Below are 21,622 nucleotides of genomic sequence, written 5' to 3' on the forward strand. Positions count from 1 at the left end.
ATACCCTGTGTAAATAATGAGAGAAGAGATGGTTTTTCAGTTCAAAACCCAGAAACTTTCCATTTCGTTCTACAGGTAAAATGGAGGAACACAAATCACTTGGGGTCGCCCTGATTTTTGTGCGACATCAATACATGGGGGACATCAAAGTGTAGAGACTGTGGAAGTACTCAGAGCAATCACAAGCAGACCGGAGTTTTATCTGCTTCTTCCTGCATCTTCCATTATTCCAGCTGCCCTAACTCCTCCTCACTTAAAATTCCTCACTTTTTGACTCTTTGTAACCTCTTTCCCAGAGTTCCACTTCAGTTGCTCAAGTGGTAATTAATGCCATAAAGTTGTCTTAGGAGTCCATTATTTTTTAGAAGGTATAATAGAAATGTGGCCTTACTCAAACTTTGAAGGCATATATAGGTTTATTGTTTTGGGGAACACAGGTCGGATGCCACCAATACTAGACTATAGAATTCATAAATCAGTAATCTGCTTATTGTCTTTTGATTATTAGGACCCAGGATGTAGCCACGAAGCTGGAATAAGGGCTCTGCATTTGGAAAAAATGGGTTGGGCTCTATTCTCCCACAGTTTATATAAGAAGGACTCATGACTGGTGATGACGAGCTGATGGTAAAATCATAAGAGTTACAATCTATCTGAACATCTACCCTGAGTCAGACACAAGATCGAGGACTTCACATGCTTCATAGTATAACGCGCACACTGATTTCATGAACTAGATATCTGTGGTGGGCAGAGTGTTAGGATGGCCCCCATAACCCCCAGCCCCTGGTGGCCTTGCTCTGGATAATCCCCTCCCTGAGTGTGAGCAGGGCTTGAAGATATGACGGAACACCACTCCCAGGATTACATGACTTTCTACAGCACCTGGGATTCTGCAGAAGTACAGAATATGCCCAATCAGTTGGCTCTGAGTTTACCAGAAAGGATCTGAGATCATGCAGGGTGGGCCTGGCCCAAGTAAGTGAGCCATTTAGAGTAAAAGAAATTCGAAGCATGGGCGAGTCTATGCCTCCCAGAAGGAGCCAAGTGCCCTGTTGTAGGGGATGGTGGTGGCATCTAGGGGCTCATGTAGGCACCTGTTATCAGCAGGGGAGCCAGAGGGTAGGGATCTGGTGGAGAATACCAGAGAACTAAGTCCTGGATAACAACAAGGGGCCTGCCAACCTCGGCTAAAACGAAGGCCTGGTAGATGCCCTGATTTTTGTCAGTGGGCCCCAGACTAGATGCCAAGCCCCAATCCCTTCCGAACACAGACACTGTGTGATGATTAGTGCAGTTTTGGAGGGCTCTTGTGGGAAAAGTCACTACACAGCAAAAGAAAACTAACAAAAACTTGGCACATTAAGTTTCCTTCCATCTTTCAAGTAAGGACACTGGAGACCTTGAGCCATTCAATAGCTGGCCCAGTTCATAGGTGTTCACCCTGTGGGCTCTGCTTACCCAGAACCTGCAAGCCGCACCTGGGGACGCAGTCCAATGGGCTGGGAGCAGGGACAGAAACCAACGACCCTAAACAAGACAGACGCAGAGGCCTGGAGCCAGGTCCAGACTGGAGAGCCAGAGGGTGGTGAGTCAGAAGGCCCCCCAGTGCTGCGGGGGCACACCTGAGGATTTATGATTTGTGCACCTGTGACCTTGTGTCCGGCAGCTGCACCTGTGGATTTGCGACTGTGTACGTGCGCGTTGGGGGGAGCTGCACCTGCAGCCTTGAGGGGGCGCACCTGGGGCCCTTCACCCACCCTCCTGAGGACTTGAGCAGGTGCACCCGTGGCTTTGTGGAGGTGCACTGTGGCCAAAACATCAGCCTCCACTGTAATAGTGGGGGTTGTAGGTGAAAGAAAGAATTGCCCCAGAGTTTAAAGCATCTTTTAATCTATTCAAGAGAATAGAGAATTGTCGTTCGGAATGAATCAAAAGAATAAGAGAAATGAGGCGAGGTTTAGAAAAAGAGCTAATGGTTTGGGAATTTGAGAACAATGGTAAATACTGGAGCCAGTAGTTCTGGGGAATGCGAGACACTCACATCAAACTAAACAAAACTATCTTATTATATAGATCAGATTGCAAAACCACGTCTTACATGCGGTGAGAATGTGTACGGTCTCTCAGCAGCGCTCAAGTACCCAGTGTTGCTAACCTCCGTCACCAGGCTGCCGTCGTATCTCCGGAACTCATCCGTCTTCTGAAAGTATGTGCCCTGTGACCAGGGTCTCCTGCTTTCCCTCCCAGATTTGAAAAAAGCCGGTTAGCACAAACATGCAGCTTTCTCTTGAAATGGCTGGTAGGGAACGGGGCAGAAATGATGTGGGAGGAAGACAGAGGGATGGGTTGGCTGGATGCTGAGTGATTAGGAAAACATAGCCTCAGAACCAGTTCAAATGGAAAGCTTTTTAAACGTTTATGTATTTTGAGAAAGAAAGAGAGAGCACAGGGGAGGAGCAGAGAGGAGAGAGAATCCCAAGCGGACTCCACACTGTCAGCAGGGAGCCAGATTCTGGCTCAAATGCTCCAACCATGAAGTCATGACTTGAGCCGAAATCAAGAGCTGGACACTTAAGGGACCATTCCACCCAGGTGCCCTCACTAAAGGACGAGTAAGTAGTCAGGGAGTTAGGGTACCGATCCACTCATGTTCAGTGTTCTTTCCACTAAAAAAGCATACTCCCACCACGAACGTGTTCCTTTTGGGGACTGCATGGGAAAGTTCATCATTCCTTCTTATTCTATAAACTCAGGCAATGAAGCAACTGGGGAGGGGGCGCCAAATCCATCTTTCTCTCTCTCACTGTCCCCCCATAACAGGGTTTATATAAAACTATTAAAATTTACTTACATGAACAGCGTGCATAGCACGTATTTCCCACAGACACATGAAAGGAAAACTTGTCTATGTGAAGCAATAAATGGCTCTCAGACTTGCAGCTAAAACCGCCCCTGGATGACCTCACTGGGCCCTCAGTACAGGAATGTAGGGAAGATATAGATGATGTATTGGCACTGGCTCACCATGCCACATTCTATGACTCACTCAGGGGAGCATGACCTCACCACCCGACAGTTAACCAGGATCCTTGCATCCTTGGCTGTGTGATAGCTTCTCACACAGTGACTTAGAGTGACCTGTAGACAACAGAGTCCCGAACTGTTCTTAGAGACTCATAGATTGTTTCCTGAAGAGGAAGAATATAGAGAGCACAGGGAAGAAAAATAAAGTAATTAGAATAAGGGGCGCCTGGGTGGCTCAGTGAGTTCAGAGTCCAACTTTGGCTCAGGTCATGATCTCACAGTTCAAGCCCCATATTGGGCTCTGTGCTGACAGCTCAGAACCTGGAGCCTGCCTCAGATTCTGTGTCTCCCTCTCTCTCTGCCCTACCCTGATCATGTTCTGTCTCTCTCTCTCCCTCTCTCTCAAAAATAAATAATATTAAAAAAAATAAAACCCTTTAAAAATAATTAGAATAAAATAAAAATACACTGAGAAGGAACTAGTATGGAGTCTGGACAATGATGTAACTGGCTATCATCAAGTTGGTCACCAAGCCCTGTCCTCAGACATAAACTAGCATTGATTTTTTTTTTTTTTACAAATAGTTTATTGTCAAATTAGTTTCCACATAACACTCAGTGCTCATCCCCACAAGTGTCCTCCTCCATGCCCATCCCCCCCTCCCCCCCACATCCATCAGTCCTCAGTTTTTGTCAGCATTCAAGAGTCTCTCATGGTTTGCCTCTCTCCCTTTCCCCCACCATTTCCGCCCTTCTTCTCCCCCTTGTTCCTCCGTCAAGTTCCTCCTAATCCTCCTATACATGCAAACATATGATATTTGTCCTTCTCTGCCTGACTTATTTCGCTCAGCATAACACCCTCAAGGTCCATCCACGTTGCTACACATGGCCAGATTTCATTGTTTCTCATTGCCATGTAGTATTCCATGGTATAGATAAACCACATCTTCTTGATCCATTCATCTGTTGATGGACACTTAGGCTCTTTCCATGTTTTAGCTATTGTGGAGAGTGCTGCTATGAACATTGGGGTACATGTGCTCCTATGCCTCAGCATTTCTGTATCCCTTGGGTAAATTCCTAGCAGTTAAACTAGCATTGATTTAGAGCAGGAAGAGAACATGACTTTGACATGCTATTCAGTATCACCCCTCATTCCATATTTGAGTTCTCACCCAAGACGATGGGAGCCATGCCAAACGCCTAACGAACTAACCAACCAACGAAGCAACCAATAAAACTGGCACTGTAGTCCTAGTGGAAATAACTTTGATTTTTTAAAGGAAAATTACAAAACGATTTGGTAAAAATAATCTTGTAGGTTATCACCCAAGACTATGACCAAAAGAAAATTCAGAAAATGAAGAAGATGATAGTGTGAATATAATAGTTGCAATAATTAATTTCAAAAGCAAAGTCGTTCTAGAAGTGAAGAGGGTTCATGTGCACAGCACTGTGACACTGAGCTAGCACACCCAGACTGCAGTAGTCAGCCATTAGGACCCTTGTAAGAATCCAGTCTGTCAATTCAGCAGTTTCAACCAGAGACATGAAGAAACTCTCCATTTGCGTGAAATCATTGACATTAGAAAAATTTAGGCATTACTGTGGGGACAGAGATTTGATAATATTCTTTACTAGGAAAAAATGTAAGTGTACTAAGGTTTAAGAGAAACAAAACAAATGCAGATGAGTTATTGATGCTAGTTTTTAGAAGAAACAGTACAATAATATAACTTTCTACCCTAAGTGCCCAGACATGGGAACAGTTGACAAAGACGGTAATGAGCAAATCGCCCCTAAGGTTGCATGGGCGGAAACTTACCCATCGCTTCTCAGGGGGCTGTGGCAGAATCCAGGCATCAAGTGGGAAACTGTATTTGGGAAGGTGGCAACTGGGTGGCCTGAGAATGCGATGCAGCCCTGTGATTTCTTTGTTTGGCTGTAAGATATTATTTTAAAACATAAGTTTTCATATAAAATTTAGAGTACTTGGCACAAAAATCTTAATTTCTTGCATATCTTAGAATATCTCTTGGCACTTGAGCATCAGAAAATCTAGCAAAAGTGGACTATGTTATTTGTGGCAACAAAAGATGAGAGACAGGGGTTACTGGTCCCTTTAGACAAGTTTTCTTGTCTCCATTTACCCACAGATAAAAGTGCTCTCCCCTACATTCCCAACATTAATCTCTAATTGCCATTTCTCATCTTATATGAGCTACTATTATACTTTCTTCCCCTTAATTACCTTCATGGCTCTATAGGCATTCTGGTTTTCTATCTTTGGACCAGATAAAGTAAGATCCCCTCTAACCTGGAATTTTTTGAGTTCTTTATTCTGACTTGATAATAGAAACTGCCGGGTCCTTCCCACTTCATTTAAGCCAGTGCACATTTAGCCAAATGATCTCATATTACTAATAAAAAGTTAAGTGAGTAAACAATTCACCAAAGAGCACACAGCTAGTTAGTGACAGCTCTTTAAATAGGGCCCTTGACTCTGGATTCCCTATTAGAAATTAGAAACTGTGAATCGGACACCAAGAAAACCTAGATAGATTTTGATAAATCACATTTTTCTGCAATCCGGTTCCAAATAGCCTACCTACTTCTTTTCAAAATTTTTACTTAAGGAGATATCTTTTTAAATAAAATGGCCCATTATCTTATAGGTACAATCTTTGAAAGGTAGAAGACTGTCTACAGCAGAAACTCTCCAATGCCATTTGTGATTGTGTCATTCCAGTAAAGAGTTATTAATATACATGTATTAAAAATACAAGAAACCAATCCAGCAATAGCACTGCTAGGAATTTACCCAAGGGATACAGAAATGCTGATGCATAGGAGCACATGCACCCCAATGTTCATAGCAGCACTCTCCACAATAGCTAAAACATGGAAAGAGCCTAAGTGTCCAACAACATATGAGTGGATCAAGAAGATGTGGTTTATCTATACCATGGAATACTACATGGCAATGAGAAACAATGAAATCTGGCTATGTGTAGCAACATGGATGGACCTTGAGGGTGTTATGCTGAGCGAAATAAGTCAGGCAGAGAAGGACAAATATCATATGTTTGCACGTATAGGAGGATTAGGAGGAACTTGACGGAGGAACAAGGGGGAGAAGAAGGGCGGAAATGGTGGGGGAAAGGAGAGAGGCAAACCATGAGAGACTCTTGAATGCTGACAAAAACTGAAACTGATGGATGTGGGGAGGTGGGATGGGCATGGAGGAGGACACCTGTGGGGATGAGCACTGAGTGTTATGTGGAAACTAATTTGATAATAAACTATTTGTAAAAAAAAGAAAAAAAGAAAAAAAAAGAAATATTCTCATCTACAGTATGAGAAATGTACCTTTTCCTTATAACTTCAGCGTTTGGTGTGAAAGTTTGTTAAAGTATTGAGAGTGCTCTGTGGACAAAAAGGGGGTCGATCAGCTCTGAGTTAGAAGATTAAAGCTTCTGCGTGAATAGCTTAAACGGAGAAAACTTTATGATTTATCATTATATCCCTGTATCACTCATCACTCCTTCCTCATAGCAATTACTTAATAATTGATGATGATGATGATGATGAGTAATGATAAAGTTAATCACAATGGTAAAAAAAAATACAAGAAACCAAAACCATATTAGAACATATATTATTTAATTATATTATTTAGAAGGGAAAAATACAGAGCCATGCACAATATCTACTGAGGTCACACTTATCTGACACTAAGATTTCTCAGATGTAGTATCTATGTTAATCTACATTAATCATCACATACTATTAATTGGATAACTTTCTTGTCCTTGTTTTGCAATCAGAGAACAGAGTTATGGTCACAAGTGAGTCAGAGCCCAAGCAGTCTAATTCTAAAGCCTATGGGCTACAACGGTCACAGTTTTATCATTAGACAGCCCTCCTTCTCTCTCACATGTCTTTAATATGATCTATCATGTGGAAGTAGTCATGGGACCACAGCACCTGACTGGGCACCATGTGTGTGAAGAGCAGGAGGGGTCGCAGGTTAGTATACTGAGAGCCTAGAAAGTGATAACACCAATCCCTGACGTCCATGTTTTTGAAGTTAGGACCTGGTCCACACTGGCCCATCCTGTCGTGGCATTTCCAAATTATTTAGCTATTATACGATCATGGGATATTCTGATGTTAGACCTCACCTAGTGTGGTCATTCGAAATTCCCATGAAATCTGTCAGAAACATTTTTCCCTTGCCTTGTATGTCTTCCAAAGGGATCTGGAGAGGGTGTTTGCTTCCAGCCATGATGAACTACACAGACAGACACAGTCCCTCCCTTGGCCTAGTGGCTCGTAGGTTAATGAGAGCAACCCAGCTTACAGTGACAAAGCTGAGAAATGAAATAGTGCAAATTCAGAAGAAGAAAAAATTTTATAGTAACATACACCACCTAGTTCTGAACTTAGTTGTGAGTTTATTTGACCTAAAATAGAAGAGTTATGGATGGATAAATTACAGCAACGAAAAAGAAAACTAATTACAGAAAAAGATACTGCCTGTGATGAGTGTTTTCAAAAGCCATTACTTTCAACCCATATAAAAGCTGTGAAAAAGCTTGCTTTTCTGAAAAATTAAAGGCATGAACAAGGAAAGCCTCTGTGTCTGTGTGTGTGTGTGTGTCTGAAACACACCTGTATGTGGGAGGTGTGGTATGGTATATTGAAGGTGTTAACCAGCTAAAAACAAAACTTATTCAAATAAGCAACACAATGATACTGTCACCCATAGGCAAAGGCATTTAAAAGACAAAAGTGAAAAGGCATTTAAATAAATCTTGACAGAAATACTGAAAATAAGTTCATGTAATTGTATTTAAAGTGACAATACCTTGTGCCTTGCAGGACTGGAAAAATAATTAAAGGGGAGTTATTTGCAGAGCTAGAAAGGCTTTAAAGTGTCATCATTAGGGCCGTGTTGGATGTTGCTCAAGGAGTCCTTGAACACTGCTTCCAATTAGATGCTGCTGGACAGAGACATTTCCTCCATTAACGTTGTTCCCCAGGTCTTTTGGGTTTTGACTCAATTCACAGCTCCGCTCTGTCCAAATCAGAAACTGACACTCAGGAAAGAGATTCAGTCCTTATGGATCATAGGTGATGTCATCTTGGATGGAAGAACCTGGTTTAGAAAAAAGAAAGAGAAAAAAAAAAGCATAGAGAGGTCATTCTGCTGTACTTTTATTCATCTGATAGTTTTCAGTTTACTCACTTGTCTCCCTCAGTTGATTTGAATAAATAAAAAATTAGGGAAAAGAACTCTAGATTGTCCCACATACCCTCACAGAGTTTTGTTAGCCCCAAAACTCCCAAAGTCAATGACTAATCCAACATGAACGTTCTCTACTGAAATTTATGACCACATAAAAGACTTACTGGCATAGAGTGGTGTTTTAAACACAGACTCTGGGACCAGAGTTTGAATTACGGTTCTTCCAGCAGCTGACCTTTCCGATATTTGACCTTTTAATACTGTGCTTTCCTCAACTTAATACGGGGGAAAGTAGGAGACCTTCCCCCTTTGTTATGGGCTAATATGCATAAAGTCTTAATGGAGGAAACCCAAAAGAGAAGTATGCTGTATTAAACTAAGCTTGGGCATGTCAGCTTGACTGGTGCAGAAGGAGGCTGGCTGGCAGGCGATGGGACGCCCTTCTGACTGCCTCCCAGAAACTTCTTGCGGGGTCAGCAGCAGGCAGACTGCCAGTTGGCTTAATATCTCCATTAATTACATGTGGCACCTTCAACAATGTGATGCCAGTGAGGGAGGGGACTGCTTCACACGTATATGGTTCCTCTGTCTCTGAAACAGGCTATCTGTGAGCATACAATGATGGTCATCCATACAATGATGGACCATCCATGATGGTCGCTTGGGAGTGAGCCCAACCGACTCCCACTTGTGGTTTCTTATACTTAGCAGTTGTGGACCATGAGACATATCAGGTTTCCACATCACTCTGTACAAATACATCTTAAAAATGTATCTTTTTTTAAAAAAGGCATGTATTATCTTAAAAACATTTCAATGCACAAATTCCTATTTTCTTTCTTAGATGGGTAAAAGGAAAAGAGAAATGGCCAGTACCCTTTTGCCAGTAATTTAGTTCTTTCAATGTTGTGACTTTTATTTACTAAAGAGATAGAGATTCTTTGTGTTCAAGATGCGATCATGAAACATTTCCGAGTTAGAAAACTTCACCTTCAGTTTCCTGTAAATGAACTCACTTGTGAAAATGAGGGACATCACTTGTGTGTCCTACTCACTTTCAATCCAAGTATCTTCTGGATTTCATGTTTGAAGGAACAGACTTTAAAAAGTCAAGCACTATGATTATTTTGTTATTACAGGTTTCTAACTCTGGGTGATTGAATGAAGTAATCATACAAGATTATTCATTTAAAAAGTTATATTCTAGAGAGCTCTACTTTAAATGGTGAGGAATGCTTAGCTCTACAAAAATCTGATCTGAGACTCTCTTTTACTGGGTAAAATAGGAATATGGCTATGTTTAGGCATCTGAATACCTTTGTCTCATTGGCTTTCTTGGGTGTTTAATTCAGTCTTTAACACAGAGTATGGGATATAAAGCCGTTCTTGCTGTTCTGAAGGTAGTCAATAGGACAGAATCATGAACTGCCAGCTAGCTTATGTCCAACACAACACTGTCTGTAATGTAGACTCAGTATCAGTGAGGTCCTGTTTGTCCTATTAATTTAAACAACAAATCTTTTCACTTGGCTACTTAAAACTTGAATCCATTATTGACTGCTGTTTGCCAAATGTGAATTTATCAGAATTGGAAGAGGTGAGAAAGTGTTCGTTCATCAGTGGCATGGATGGTGCCAGATATTCAAAGTGAAGACAATGGACTTCAATTGTGCCTAAGACGTATCTCTGCCTTAGACACTCAGCATCTAGTAGGCAACAGAGATAGGGAAATTGGCCATTACAACACACTGTAGCATGTTCTACTATAAATTTAAGTAAAATATGTACACAAAAGGGGCCCTGGAAGTCAGAAACCCTTTCTAACTCAGGAGGTCACTAGCACAGCTGGAAAAAGAACATAAAATGCATATGGCATTGAGAGGGAGTCATGTTCTCATCCACCACATTATAACATAGGTATCTGATGTCTACGGTAGTCATTGCATTTCCAAGAGGAGAAAACTATGCTCCAGCAGGGTGGAGGAGAAACCCAGGACTCCTGAACCGCCTCCACGAGTGCTTCCTTTTGGAAATAGTGAGCATTAGTAGAAATAGAAAGTTTTATTAGCACTTTTTACTCATTTTCTTCTTTTATTATATATTTATTGATAGATAAATAGACAAAAACTCAAAATGCTAAGAAAACTCTCCAATAAATATCTAAAGATAGATATGGGAAAATTAATCAAATGACATTTTGCAGAAGAAAAATTATTTCCCTCAACTTGCTATCAACTTCCTTGATGATGCTGGAAGTTACAACCATTTTAATAGGAACTCTGCTTAGAGCGCTTGTTGACAAATTATTCTATCTTTGGTAGGAGTAGGGAGAAATGTAGTTCCATAGCTAGGCAAATTGCAAATTCTATGGTATTTTATGGTGTTGCAAGATTTATTATAACCTGAAATGATATAGTGTACATCTTCTAAAAATCATTCCCTTAGTGATTTAGTGGAAAAACACTTTCCCCCTCATCTGCACTACTGTAAGAAAGTGACTCGTTATTGTGACAAGTGCACCCATCAGAGCTACCTGCAGGCCTAGGCTGCCCAGATTAGTAATGGCCTGGGAAATAAATAGGCTGTTCCAGAACTTTCTACTCAGCTGGAGGAGCAGTGGTGACATCACAGGGTCACCCTAGACTTTAACTGCTGCTCACAGTAATAGGCTTGAATCCCAATGGCTTGTTGAGCTATGTCAGCATCACACCCTTAACTCCCGAGCTGATTTACAGGTTAAGCGCAAGCCCAGCACACAGATGTCTGAAAAATAACACCTCAGTGTCCTTTATTTTAGGAGTAGAATGGCTTTAAGCAGAACATATGATTAAAATGATTAGCGATTGGACTCTGGAGTCTGATAGATCAGGGTCTAAATCACAACACTGTCATTTATAGATTTGTGACCCTCAGAAATTTCCTGTGTTGTTCGGAGCCTTGATTTTCTTAGCCTCCCCACCCCGCCCCAACGAGGTTACAATCATTTACATCTCATAGGCGTGTGGTGAGTTTCCATTTGCTCCTCATTGAACAGCTATTTATTACCAGCTAACCTGTGTTAGGCATGCTCTTGGGCAGATCCTTCGATCCTTAGGTTGCATTTTTTTATGGCAACAGCCAATACACAAGGTAATACAAAATACATAGACTGTGACATCTGCTGTGTGTTTATTACGTGTACTGTATGACAGAGTGTAAGTGAAGGATGCTACATTATAAAGAATCACCACAGAAAGGTCCTCTGACAAGGTGACGTTTGAATGAATAAGAGAATGTCTTCTGTCTGAAAAGCTTGGAGGAAGGGTGTTCCAAGCCAAAGGAACAGCAAAGAAAAAGTCTCTGTGCCAAGAAAAACCTTAGAATATTCAAGGATGGACTTTATGAGGGGAAGAAGCTGAGCAAAGGAAACAAGTGAAGAATTAGGCGGAGGTTCTGGGGGAAAAGGTGGGATTCCATTTAAGAAAAATAAAGAAATGAATCTGATCTGTTTGGCATTTTCAAAAGATCACTTCTGCCTCCTGAAGAGGGAGGAGTTCAGCCTGGAGGCAGAGAAATTGGACGCAGTGGAGGCAGTAGGTAAGAAATACTTGGATCTGAATTAGGGTGACGGTAACAAAGATGGAAGAAGTCATTGGATTTAATGTCTACTCTGGAGATCTGAATCCACAGGACTTAACAGGAAAGAGCATGGAGTGGCCAAGGGAACCTACGCAATCCATCCAGTCTGACCTGCAGGGACTGGCCTGTGCAGTAAGGGCATATCGGTGCACAGATCTCAGATGGAGGTGGGTGGGGGAGAGCAGCTTGTCAGAAAGGAGGGTTGCCCACAGGCACTGTGGCAGCCAGGTATCCCAGGGTTATTGTCGGGCAGGCGGCTTGTGGAAACACCCAGAATTTGAGAGTGATCGGGTAATCAGGGCAAAATGGCACAAATCCCACAGAACGAGTGGCTCAGGGCTTGGTGTGTACCGTGGCTTAGCGACTAAACGTGTCTATAAAATGGGGGCTGCTTCGAAAGCGAGCTCTACAGAAAAGTTTATATTTGGGGATTTTCTAAATCGGACCTTTGAATGACGAGCAGCAGACAGAGGATGCCACTTCTAGTCTTACACGCATATGCTATTTAATTCACGCAAGGGCAACGGAAAGAGTGACGATTACAGCTTTCCTCATAGCCTGGCGAGTACAACAGTATGTTCGCGTGACAAGAACGTTAGAGACAAGCCCATGTAGGTGTCCGACATGGACACCGTTGTCAGATTGAAACTCAAGCTCTGTTGCCCACTTTGCTCCGTCATTACGAGGTATCTCCAAATACCAGCCTCCAAAAAATCAGCCTCAGCTTCTGTTATCTGCAAACCACAGACAATAGCAGTCATGGCAGGGGCTTTATGGGGATTAATTAAACACAACAACAGAATCAGATAGCATAGGAGGACCTGATAATTTTTATAGGTGTAAAAGGGCAACCAATAGCCTCTGCAATACGTTATTATGAAAAAAGACTGTCCAGGAAAATCAGAGAATTAACAGAAGAGTGTTTTAAGGGATGGAAGTGTTAGAAAATAAAACACTGATGATTTCACCACACATGCCTTGGCCATAAAAAGGGACAGGTGTCTTATTATAGAGACCTGGTGCAAGGTCTGGGAGCTATTTCTTAGCAATATACAGTTCCCAAAATAAGCAACAGCTTCACTGAGGAGGTACCATAATGGGGAGTGCATTTGAACTTATGCATTATTCACTTTTTCCTGAATCTGAACTAAGTGATGAAAAATAATGAAGGGAGAAGCTTGTAATAGATTTTTGTAAAGCTGGTACAGGCTTGTGTTAAATTGACACACCTCTGTTACAGGAGAGCTCTTGTAAGCGTCACAATTCAGTCCATTTCTGCTGGTGAAGAGGTAACAGACTTTCCTACTTTGGAGACTGATTTTCCTACCACCTTAATTATTTTTGTTACGGGAAAAAAAAGCAGAAAATGCATCCAACGGGACTCAACAACTTTCATATATTCTTTGCCCTTTTAATTGGCCGAATTTACATAAGCTGCCAGTGTGCTCTCTGAAACCCAGGTTCAATTTCTGTGAAGGATTTAAATTCAATACTCGCTGCTGTGGAGGGTGTTTTGTATCTAAAAATCTGTTAGTGACGCTGCTTATGTGGGCACCGACAGGACTGTTAGTGGTGATCTCCATCCCTTGTTTCCTGTTTCTGCCCAGAGGCTGTTGACAACCTCTCTTGCTGGGGGTGGCTGAGTGCAGTCACTCCCACGAGCTGTCTCCTTTGGTACCTTTCTGTGAGGCCCACATCTTAGCTTGCCTTACTACCCAGGATTTGAAGGCAAGACGGATTCATTTCTCAACTTGGAAGAATTTGATTCATTTAGCAAGTATGGACTACCGTCTTATTATATGTCCAACCCGACACAGGTTAAGGAGATGAGGATTTGGCACCACATCTGCTGAAGAGGAAAGCAAAATCTCTGTCTAGAAAGAGAGGGAGAAAATGTAGTATGTGTCTCTTTTGAGCCTATAATCTCACTTCCATGAATCTATTCTAAAGCTCCACCTCTGATCCTAGGAAAATGCATGTGCACTTAATCCTCCGTTGTAATTGCAAAGCATCAGAAACAATCTCTGTGCTCATACCTGGAAAATAAATGGACACATCCAAAATCAGACTATTAAGTTGCTGTAAAAAACAACAAAAGAAGAATGCAGTAGATCTCTGTGAACTTATGTGAAATGATTTCCATGTGATACTGTTAAATGTAGAAAGCTAAATATGATCAATTATCATACTGTTGTATCTTTATTGTAAAAAGGAGAAAGAAATACAAAATAAAAACAAATCTACAAATGTCTGCTCACATGAGCAAAGGAAATGGAGATACTGATCCAGTCGGTTACCAAGCATGAGTAAGAGTGGTGAAAAGAATAGAAAGGAAATGGAAAGTCTCTCGATTGTTTCTGGTACAGTACTGACTTTGGAATCATGCAATGTTTCACGTACTCTAAAATTAAATAAATGAAGTCAATGAATATAACAGGAAATTCAAAACTGTGTATTAATGGACACAAATGAATATAAACAGAACGAACTTGGAGAGTGAGGGAAGCGCTAACTCAGGTAACTTTCAAGACAGAGTTTGGACTAATCTCCTCAGACTAAAGTCAAACATAATTTTAATCAAATATTAAGCTTTAAGTAGTAGTTCTTTTTTCCCCCTCAAATGTGTATCAGCAATCCTAAAACTAGCTTTGTATGTCTGGGGACTGAATAAATAAGTAAATACATCATAGATAATGAGAGCCAGGTTTCTCCTATGAGAGAATTACAAGTATGGAAAGTAGAAGAAAGGATAGAATAAATCCTGCCATGTTGGATTAGAATTAAAGGTGTCAGTATACACTCATGGGAAGACAGAGAAACAGGTAGGTAGTTATGTAGGTAGGTAGGTAGATAGACAGATAGATAGATAGATAGATAGATAGATAGATAGATAGATAGATAGATAGATAGATAGATAGATAGATGATAGATAGATGATAGATAGAAGGATGGATGAATGGATGGATGGATGGATGGATGAGTGTGGAGACATATATCTATAGATGCTGTAAATGTGTGTGTTCTACCTGTCAGCTCTGCCCATTAAGAGGAACTAGAAGCAATAAAAACCTAGCAGTAATGGCAACACATGCTTTCATATCTTTTTTTAAAAAAATTTATGTTTATTTTTGAGAGAGAGAAAGAGACAGAGAGAACACAAGTGGGGAAGGGGTAGAGAGAGAGGGAGACACAGTACCTGAATCAGACTCCAGGTTCTGAGCTGTCAGCACAGAGCCTGATGCAGGGCTGGAACCCACATCTTGAGATCATGAATTGAGCCAAAGTTGGACACATAACCGACTGAGCCACCAGGTGCCCCATCATATCTTGATTTCTAAATATCATTCTTTCCTAAATGGAGCAAAGGCTCCTTAGAGAAATGACTGACTCCAAGTCTGGGACTCACAAGAATAAAATGACTTCCTTTTCTATGAGTGACACTCCATACACAATTAGGAATATCTAAATAAGCTGTATGTCTTAGATTAGAAGTCAGAAAATTATGACCCTTGAACCAAGTCATCCTGCCACATTTTTGGAAATGAGTCATATTGAACACAGCCATAGCCTTTTACTTCTATATTTTCTCTGGTTTCTCTTTTGAAATATGACAGCTTAGATGAATTATTGTGGGAAGGATCTGCAGACCCTAAAATAATTACTATCTGACCCTTAATAGAATAAGTTTGCCACCCCCAGGATTAGATAATGGTATCAAATCAATATTAAGTCCCTGACTTGGTAATTGTTATATGATTACATAAAATAATTTCTTATTATTAGGAAATACACATGGAAAATTTGGTGAATAAAGGAGTATCCTATCTTCAATTATTCTTCAACAGTTCAAGAAAAAATGTATATTATCATGATAAGTTAAATATATCTCAATAGATAATGATTGATGATAGATAGATAGATAGATAGATAGATAGATAGATAGATAGATAGATAGAGATATCATGACTGACAGAGAAAGGGGAATGAATCAGCTTTTTTGAAAAAGCTGTAATTAAATGTTAGCATTTGGTGAATCTGGATCAAAGCTGTCTAGTTATTTTTGTACTAGTTTTGCAAATTTTTACAGTTCTAAAAGTATGTCACATATATTAACAAAGGAAAATAAAGTGGGAAGCGCCTGGCTGCCATCTTTGCTCTGCCCTGTTTTCTCCAAATGCCCCTCCCACTTGGCTCTATTTCTGTCTCTTTTGTGGGTGTTTTTTCCTTAGACTGCCTCTTGTATGGTTTTTAATTCCAATGTCGGAAGAGGCCAACATGCTTTAAAGTAAGTGAGTAAATGTTCTAAGGTTCTCCTTCCTCAGATTCTTTAGGAAATCTAACAACGTCCATAAGATGTCTTCACGTTCTCATGAAAGGGGAGAAACTCTCATTATCCCCTCCACACACACCAGCTTCCAGTGGGCTGGAAATCCCATGTTACTTGTACCACTAACCTTTCCTGTAACTGTCTTTATTCCACTACTCTTGCCAACCCACATATGGAATTCAGTCTCCTTTTTTTTACACACAGTCACACTCACTCACTCACTCACACACATACACACACACACACACACACACACACAAACGGTGCTGGGCAACAAGATGTAAAATGAGGATCATACATCTGTCATCTACAAGGGTTCTTGGTGATCACACTATGCATATTCGAGATATCACACTGCTTATATTTCTCCACACACTACATTCCTGATCCCTGCTTGCCCCCTAAGCCCTTGGGTCTTCTCTCTCACAAGTTTACCTCTTCCTATCTTATTTTAAAGAGCCATGTAACTCTATATTCTGAGGTCTAGATCCACATTTGGATTTCCAAAAAGTCATTTGTGTCTCTGCTAAAAGATGTCTTGGTTCTGGAGTCTCACCTTTCAGCATAAAATTATACAAATCCATTTTTTATTCCATGTAGATAAGAGTTATATGGAATTTACTGAATTATAAACAAATGTTTATTACAACACACTTTACTTAGGAAAAAGCCCCGGGACTTATAAATCTCAGAGCTTATCTTGAAATACTAGACACTGAAGCCTCCCATCGAACCACGTTGGTCCACTACAAGCATGTACAGCAGCAAGAGCCTGGACTCTGCATGCAGACCATCTGCCTTTGGAGGTTTACTCCCTGGGGCAAGTCAGGGTTCCTAAGCAAGCACGTGAGTACACGTGACTTGTTCCAGGGTTTCATGAGAATTACAATGGCACATAGTGCAGAATCATTGGCGCGTGTGGCCGCCACAATACTTTGATGATAGTGAAACTTGGAGACAAAGGGGCCATCAATAAGCAACTCTTTAACTAAATAATAGTCCATAAAAATTATATAATACTATGTAATCATTACATGATTGACATATATTTTGTTTGTGATTTTAGAAAAGTAGGATTAAAGAGAAGAATTTTGTGTATATATACTATATTTAATACATATTTAACATTTGATCTATATTAAATATATATATACACTTAAATCTGGTAAGAACTACCAAAAATCTGATTACCTAACATTAAGGAACTGAGTAGAAGCTTTCACTTTTTATCTTCTCCTTTTTTACACTGTTCAGATTTTCTGCCCACATAAGATGGCATCACTGTTTACGTGACCGAAGGATATATAGGCAGTGAAATTATGGGTAATTTTTATTTTATTAGTAGTTTACTATGTAATAAAAAATCCAATATATGTTCTAGTTATATATTATGAAAGGGGATAGATTATTAATAGCACTGATGCCAGGGATTCGCTATAAATTGAAAAATGTCCTTGTGAGTTTTTGACATTTATAGGAATGAATAAAAATGAATATGATTATATTGACAAAAGCTAAGAGAAACAAGAAAACACATATGCATGCAATTAAATTATTTTGCATAGTGTTTAGCATAGAATACATGTTTTATGTGTCTTAACTCCTATTATTTTTGTTGCTGTGTTGCTATTACAGACCTGAAGTCACAGCTTCCATCAGTGATTAAATATGGGTAAATAATGGGGCAACTGGGTGGCTGAGTCAGTTAAGCATCTGACTTCAACTCAGGTCATGATCTCACTGTTTATGAGTTTGAGCCCCACATCAGGCTCTGTGCTAACAGCTCAGAGCCTGAGCCTGCTTCAGATTCTCTCTCTCTCTCTGTGCCTCCCGTGCTCACTCTCTGCCTTTCTCTCTCTCTCTCTCTCTCTCTCTCTCTCAAAAATAAACACTTAAAAATGTTCTTAAATAGGGTAATAGGGCACAACATCGGACAAGGGTAAGAAAATAAACCTATTTAACATGGTAGTGATTGCAAGAAAGTGGTGATCTTTAAACTATTTCTAAATAAAATGCCAGGAGACTATTTCTTCAGGCAAGGAAATGCACACTGTTTTCCTCTCCTCCTATGTTGACGAAAAAAATAAGTCTGTGCTTTGAGGTCTTTATGGATAATCTGTGACTTGGGAACAGGGGTAAGTAAGTTCTGAATATTTTGAGAAGAGACTGATTCTTGCTTCTATCCCATCAAGGACTATAAAGGCTGCAGAGATGACTATCACAATAAAATTACGCTTCCCCTCTGGGACCCTGTCCTGTTGACTCTGAAAGAAATCAGTAATCAGTGTAGTCAAGTTTACCGCAGTGTTTTAAAGTGGACATTCCTTAAGGTGAAGAACTGGGAATTTAGCTCTGTTTCAGAATGAAATTCTTCAGTAAGAAATGGACTGTTTGTGCAGTAGCAGGTGTCTATGCAATTAGAACGATTTTGGTTTTAATTAGTAGCATTTCCCTGCAAAATAATTACATATGTTGTTTACTCAACTTTTTTTTAAAGGGCCATTAACATTTTTGTAATCTCCTTTTTTCCCTGACAACACACTAAAAGGCTTTAAAAACTTGTGTTTTCATTATGAGGGGAATACAGAATAGGTAGTATGCTGATGGCAAAGTTTGTTTCCCACAGATATTTCAGCCAGAGATTCAAACAAACATGCTCACAGCCTTACATGCAACATTCACTTTGAGTTTACAAGCTTTATTGGGGCTTTTATTGTAAAGTATTGAGGCTTAAAATCTGCAGCAGAAAAAATATGTTTGGAGATACCCACAAACATGGATATTTCCTAAAGGAAACTTGTACAGCTGCCATTAGCTCTCATGGGGGCCACATCAGAAGAGTGAGGGCTGTTGCATGCCTCAGCATGCACAGCCAGAAGCTAGACTGAGTGCTCCCTTCTGGACCAGGTAGAGTTGATAGAATTCAAGGTTCTCATAAGGTAACACCCAGAATGGAAATATATCTGGAAAAGATTCTTGAGAATCTGCTATAGGGTCATCCTTTGAACTCAAGATCTTCGATGTGCTTGTCAAGTTCACAAAGACTCAAAAGCAGCCAACTACAGGTCAGAATCAACTTGATTTCCTTGTGTGAAGACTGGACTATCTGTGGGCGCCTCATGGAATTGGGTTAAAAAGGTTGTGTTTCCTAGTAAGGCAGCATGTCAGAAAATCAACTCATTGGATTCTTTTAAAGATATAGCCTAAGAGGATCTATGGTTCTAAGCCTGTAATATCTTATTTTAATATGCACAACTTAACATCTAAGGATCTCATATCTCAGGGCTTCTGATTTTTATCTTCAGTATTGGAATAGTTACATCACAGAAGTTGCCTTAATATGCTCATGTTACAAGATAGCAGTCATTATGAAAGGAAGGAAAATGTTTAATTAGACTTAATTAGGAGGTTGAGCAAAGAGATTATCTATATTATCGCTTCCTTGTACCAACAAGATGACACCATGTTAGATATAAAGCACAGTTCAAAGTGAGAAGAAAAAGCTTGAGAACAATATGACATTGATTTATTTTTGACAAAGACAGTAGTGGGAAAAACCTCCCAGACTGCACGGGGCAAGACACAAAGTGTGACTGACTGTTGAGATGAAATGTCATAGTTGATTAGATCTGGGTGTCTTTCTCTCAAAAAATAAAAATGACCTTTGACCTATCAAAGTCAGATATTCAAAGGCCACAGTCTCAGTTTCAAAGTATGTCCCAACCTAGTAGTAAGCGGTATATATGCGTCCATAGACAGATCACATGCGAAGGAGAAGCTATCCCTTCTTTCTCAAGAGGTGAATGGAAAGCACAGCTTAAAAGAGAATTCTCCAGTGTGGACAAGCCATGAGGGTCAGTTCTACAGTAGCTGCTATCGTTTTCCTCAAGTGGCTTCCCCACGTTGCACTGGCATGCATTTTCTTTATGATCAAGCACAAAATTACTTTTTACAGTTTAGCCTCAATTGTAATTGAAGCAAAAGCATAAAACAAAAGTCTGGGAGGGTGTTGGAAAGCTGCTCCATGAAAGAGATGCTAAACCCATTAGATATAAAAACTGCTCCCACTACACCTCTAAGCACTATTTCCACCCAGACTGAAGACGGCAGTGCTGCCCATTACTCTTCCTGGAGTGAAGGAGCCTTTTCACTATTAGGGATAATAATATTGCCAATCCAATGTATTTAGCGTGTTTAATTTGTGAAGCTCTGTCAACATGTGCAATTTTGAGGCCAGGCTTTGACTCCATGAAAATGGGTCTTGACTGCAAGAAATTACCTGGGATAGCCTCTCATTTTTCTAACACTTCTTTAATTGACACATATTTTAAATAAAAAATAGTGAATGGTTTGCACACCAAAGATATCCTAGATTAAATTTACCGGAAATGTAGGTAGGCAGTTTGATTCAGACAGTTCTAAAGAGACTCTGCTGTTTTCTGTGTGCAGGTCTCCACAGGCCCAGGAGACCTGGTCTCCAGATTTAGTGTGACCTTGGTCAAGGGTGTGGGTCTCAGTTCAATGGTTTAAAAAAATAGGAACATCTGCTTGTAATTATGGTCTTTGAGATTTCTGAACTGTGTGCAAAGACCCAGATGATCTGAGGTTATCCCACATCTTTTGGTAGAAAACCTTTACCCAAGAAGTGGGGGTGGGGTGGGGAGATTAAGTCACCATTAAGCAAGGGGATCCAGTTGTACTTGGGTCTCTAAGAGTCTGCTAGGTAGAGAATGGGAACCATGAATTCATTCCTTCGCTTCCTTTGTATCTGACATGGTGGGTGGTCAAAAAAGTTTCATGTGATTTATATGCAAACCTGAGTTGAATCTATAATGACTGTCTAAGTATAGAGACATTTTCTTCTACCACGAAAATCCCAGATAAAATATGGATGCACGTATAATTACAAGTCTTGTAGCTTTAGAATTCTAGAAAGAAGAACTAACATTGAATTGGGTCATTCTAAGAGGAATAAGTTTAGAATGTGACAATTATCTAGGGAGTCCTCACTAGGCAGCCAACCTTGATAATTAAAGCTGGAGTTTAGGCTTAATATGTACCTCTTTTGTAGACATGCTGCAACATATCCTGAAATGGTGATATATCTTGTCAATAATGAAGTGTCAAAACTGCAGTGTTCCATGGTACATAATGCATATTGAATACATTTGATGCATAACCAAAATATCAGCATTAAAACAAGTTTAGATAACACTGTGAGTAATATTTGATTCAGTTAATGCATATGTAACCCACTGGGTTATGCCACCTTTTACCCTAATTAAATATAGTCTTGCTGTGCTCTATTCTAAAAGAAATCATGAAAAAATTAATAAAGTTATGTGCAGTCATACAATCTTTCCATTTATATTTCATTTTATCATAAAATCATTTCTATT

The sequence above is a fragment of the Crocuta crocuta genome, unplaced genomic scaffold (genome assembly GCF_008692635.1).
Source record: "Crocuta crocuta isolate KB4526 unplaced genomic scaffold, BGI_CrCroc_1.0 scaffold2, whole genome shotgun sequence".
In the NCBI taxonomy this organism is placed as follows: domain Eukaryota; kingdom Metazoa; phylum Chordata; class Mammalia; order Carnivora; family Hyaenidae; genus Crocuta; species Crocuta crocuta.